This window comes from Schistocerca cancellata, unplaced genomic scaffold (assembly GCF_023864275.1).
Source record: "Schistocerca cancellata isolate TAMUIC-IGC-003103 unplaced genomic scaffold, iqSchCanc2.1 HiC_scaffold_1002, whole genome shotgun sequence".
NCBI classification, from domain to species: Eukaryota; Metazoa; Arthropoda; class Insecta; order Orthoptera; family Acrididae; genus Schistocerca; species Schistocerca cancellata.
In genome coordinates, this window is record NW_026047007.1 from 10,001 (window position 1) to 15,000 (window position 5,000).

At 53.4% G+C, this 5,000-nt stretch overlaps 1 non-coding gene across 1 annotated transcript in view; it reads right to left on the reverse strand.

The window, feature by feature from the left end:
* LOC126150799 (small subunit ribosomal RNA) overlaps positions 1-1,172 on the reverse strand; it is a 1,910-nt gene extending 738 nt beyond the window's left edge. The window contains exon 1 of the ribosomal RNA XR_007531656.1: positions 1-1,172. This exon is cut by the window's left edge and continues 738 nt beyond it. This is a non-coding gene — a ribosomal RNA (small subunit ribosomal RNA).
* Positions 1,173-5,000: the final 3,828 nt, after the last annotated feature.

Sequence of the window (5,000 nt, forward strand, 5' to 3'; positions counted from 1 at the left end):
CCCGCCGAGTCATCGGAGGAACTGCGGCGGATCGCTGGCTGGCATCGTTTATGGTTAGAACTAGGGCGGTATCTGATCGCCTTCGAACCTCTAACTTTCGTTCTTGATTAATGAAAACATACTTGGCAAATGCTTTCGCTTCTGTTCGTCTTGCGACGATCCAAGAATTTCACCTCTAACGTCGCAATACGAATGCCCCCGCCTGTCCCTATTAATCATTACCTCGGGTTCCGAAAACCAACAAAATAGAACCGAGGTCCTATTCCATTATTCCATGCACACAGTATTCAGGCGGGCTTGCCTGCTTTAAGCACTCTAATTTGTTCAAAGTAAACGTGCCGGCCCACCCAGACACTCAATAAAGAGCACCTTGGTAGGATTTCAACGGGGTCCGCCTCGGGACGCACGAACACGCACGAGGCGGTCGCACGCCTTCGGCTCGCCCCACCGGCAGGACGTCCCACGATACATGCCAGTTAAACACCGACGGGCGGTGAACCAACAGCGTGGGACACAAATCCAACTACGAGCTTTTTAACCGCAACAACTTTAATATACGCTATTGGAGCTGGAATTACCGCGGCTGCTGGCACCAGACTTGCCCTCCAATAGATACTCGTTAAAGGATTTAAAGTGTACTCATTCCGATTACGGGGCCTCGGATGAGTCCCGTATCGTTATTTTTCGTCACTACCTCCCCGTGCCGGGAGTGGGTAATTTGCGCGCCTGCTGCCTTCCTTGGATGTGGTAGCCGTTTCTCAGGCTCCCTCTCCGGAATCGAACCCTGATTCCCCGTTACCCGTTACAACCATGGTAGGCGCAGAACCTACCATCGACAGTTGATAAGGCAGACATTTGAAAGATGCGTCGCCGGTACGAGGACCGTGCGATCAGCCCAAAGTTATTCAGAGTCACCAAGGCAAACGGACCGGACGAGCCGACCGATTGGTTTTGATCTAATAAAAGCGTCCCTTCCATCTCTGGTCGGGACTCTGTTTGCATGTATTAGCTCTAGAATTACCACAGTTATCCAAGTAACGTGGGTACGATCTAAGGAACCATAACTGATTTAATGAGCCATTCGCGGTTTCACCTTAATGCGGCTTGTACTGAGACATGCATGGCTTAATCTTTGAGACAAGCATATGACTACTGGCAGGATCAACCAGGGAGCTGCGTCAACTAGAGCTGAGCAGCCGGCCGCCCGGGAGTGTGTCCCAGGGGCCCGCGCGAACACGCAAGCGTCCGCTCAATTATTCTGCAAACAGGAGGAGGCTGAGCTCCCCTGCACAATACACCTCGAAACCCTCTCAGGTCCCGGCGGCGCGCAGCGCCGTCCTAAGTACTTGGTCGGGTTCGAGAGAGGCGCAATCGCCCGGAGTTAGGCGAGTAGACGCTTTAGGTGCGACCACCCGTGCTCCCCAACTGAGCTTGCCGCTGCCGACAGAGGCCCGGGAGCGTGCTGTCGTGGCATTGCCGGCGGGAGACAACACGCGCCACCTACGGTGACCGGCAGCTCCAACGCCAGCGCCACAGAAGGGCAAAGGCCCCACGTGGGTGCCGAAGCGAACTCTCCCAGCACAGCGCACGTGCCAACACGTCTGCACAACTGCGATACAAACCACCAGCGAGAACCGCTGGGGCGACCGAGCAGCAGACGGCGTCGCGGCGCCGAGTGCCGGGCGGCGGCGCATCCTCAACGCACACAGTCCTCAATCGGACCAGCACACTGCAGATGTCCACCGCGCTTCGCACCGGGCCGGCGAGGACCCACTTTGGCTGCACGGCGCCGCGCGCAGGGTGCCCCGGCGCGCAGCTGCGCCGCCTGCCGCGTCCGTCGGCCGGCGCGCCTGCCACTGGGCGCCCCCACCAGCCGGCTGTAGCGCGTGCGCCCACGCACCGCGCGGCCAGCACGCCGGGCGGCCCCCCCTCACCGGCCGGGGACAGTCCCACCCACCCACAGCCGCGTATCGCTTCACACCCAGATTCACATTCACGTTCGTTGGTATGGTGGGGACCGCTTCGTAGCTGTACCGATCGTTGCCCTCACAGATGTACCTCCAGCAAGGACAACCGCACCACAACGGGTTACCAGTTGTTCATTTGCGTAACGTCACCAGTAAACGTACACGTCCATCCCCGTTTGCAAAGTCAACTATTATTGCATGCCTGCCTGTCAGGTGTCAAGACACACTACATCCGCTCACATCCACGCAACAAAATGTGCCCGACTAGAGGGCACGTGGTAATGGTGCCCCCGTACGTATGCGATGTCCATTGCGCGACCAACTGTCAACCGGCCTCTGTAGCATGTCGCAGATGTGGAACGCGGGGCACCGTGCTATCACATTGTGTGAGAAGAGACTACTACGTCTGCATACACGCGCCACTACATGAACAGACGGCTCATGCTGATCGCCATCCACTGCGTCCATTACTCCCACACGTCTCTATGGCGTACCACACTGCAATGCAGCTGTTATGGGGAGATGACACGTAGCTGTGTACACAACATTCTGAGCGGGTTGCGGTTGGACAATACATTAATGTAACGTGTCATATGCCAATTACAGAGCAGGGTAAGGCACAACTTGGGTTAGGTTAAGGCACAACTTGGGTTAGGTTAAGGCACAACTTGGGTTAGGTTAAGGCACAACTTGGGTTAGGTTAAGGCACAACTTGGGTTAGGTTAAGGCACAACTTGGGTTAGGTTAAGGCACAACTTGGGTTAGGTTAAGGCACAACTTGGGTTAGGTTAAGGCACAACTTGGGTTAGGTTAAGGCACAACTTGGGTTAGGTTAAGGCACAACTTGGGTTAGGTTAAGGCACAACTTGGGTTAGGTTAAGGCACAACTTGGGTTAGGTTAAGGCACAACGTGGGTTAGGTTAAGGCACAACGTGGGTTAGGTTAAGGCACAACGTGGGTTAGGTTAAGGCACAACGTGGGTTAGGTTAAGGCACAACGTGGGTTAGGTTAAGGCACAATGTGGGTTAGGTTAAGGCACAATGTGGGTTAGGTTAAGGCACAATGTGGGGGTAGATTGCGGTACAAATTGCATTACATTGCGGTGCAAATTGCATTACATTGCGGTGCAAATTGCATTACATTGCGGTGCAAATTGAGTTACATTGCGGTGCAAATTGAGTTACATTGCGGTGCAAATTGAGTTACATTGCGGTGCAAATTGAGTTACATTGCGGTGCAAATTGAGTTACATTGCGGTGCAAATTGAGTTACATTGCGGTGCAAATTGCGTTACATTGCGGTGCAAATTGCGTTACATTGCGGTGCAAATTGCGTTACATTGCGGTGCAAATTGCGTTACATTGCGGTGCAAATTGCGTTACATTGCGGTGCAAATTGCGTTACATTGCGGTGCAAATTGCGTTACATTGCGGTGCAAATTGCGTTACATTGCGGTGCAAATTGCGTTACATTGCGGTGCAAATTGAGGTAGGTTAAGGTGCAACACAGGTTAGGTTAAGGTGCAACATAGGTTAGGTTAAGGTGCAAGATGGGTTAGGTTAAGGTGCAAGATGGGTTAGGTTAAGGTGCAAGATGGGTTAGGTTAAGGTGCAAGATGGGTTAGGTTAAGGTGCAAGATGGGTTAGGTTAAGGTGCAAGATGGGTTAGGTTAAGGTGACATAGGTTAGGTTAAGGTGACATAGGTTAGGTTAAGGTGACATAGGTTAGGTTAAGGTGACATAGGTTAGGTTAAGGTGACATAGGTTAGGTTAAGGTGACATAGGTTAGGTTAAGGTGACATAGGTTAGGTTAAGGTGACATAGGTTAGGTTAAGGTACAAACTGGGTTGTGTTATGGTACACATTGCGTTGTAGTACAGTACACGTTAGGTTTGGGTACGGTACACAATGTGGTATGGGATGGCGTGTTTGTGGGGGGGAGGGGGGGGGGGGAGGTTCGTTGATATCGACCGTAGGACGTGGATGCCCGAGGCAGCGTCAGTGTGTCAAAGGAGTTATGTCACGTCGGGATGCGCTTTTCGCCAGTGAGAGGGGGCGAGCCGTGTCTGTGGTTGCGGCAGACCTGTGTGTTTCATTCCTGCCAGTGTGTTTGTGCTGTAAGACGAGGCAGTGTGGTGGTGATGGGTGCACCCCTGTGTAGGACATGTGTGGGTGTTGGTGGCTTCTCTGAGCAATTGTGGTTGTCGGACGAGTGGGGTATTCTGTTTATGATTGGACCTCCCGGTCTGGTTATCATAGCGTAGTTGGTGTACTGTGGCGGATAGGATGCACCGGACGTTGGTCCATGCTGGTGCTTAGTAGTTGTATCTGTGTCTGTTACAGGCAGAGAGTAGTGTGTGATAGAGTGTGTGGCTGACGTGTGGTTCATTTTGTGTGTACGGACGTTCAGCATGTATAGGGGCATTTGCGTATATAATCTATCATAATCTATCTATGTGGGCCTGCATAGTTTACTGAGCAGTGCTGTGAGGTGACTGAACTACGAGTGACGTACTGATTTACAGCGGAATGATTGCCTTGTACCAAAGATGGAGTATCGGCTCTACGACAGCGTTGGCACCGCAGGAAATGGTCTCGTAAAACGGCCCTCCCACCGTCATCGTTGTGAGGGGTAGGGACCGCCTATATTCTGAGAGGAGCCCTGTTTGCCACTGGGCGTGGGGGTCTCGCATCCTGCGGTTCAGTGCCCCCAGGGAAGCGCGCGGAGGTGGTGCTGCTGCTGCTGCTGCTGTAGCAAGCGAGCTACTTACAGCATGTATAGGGACAGCGGGAATATGGCATATTCGATATAACTCTTCATGAAACGCAAGATATAGGGGCGGATTGCACGTTACGAGTGCGGGAAGAGTCCGCCGTTCATCCGCTGGAGTTGCGATTTGGGCGGTTGGGGTGGGGCACGTGCGGGTGCGGGTGGAGCGATTGTCGGTCGACGACTTCGTGCGACGCAGGCACAGGCGTTGGGGCTCCTGTGGTGGGCAGATGATGCAGGGTTTGTGGGTGGCGTCGGAAAATG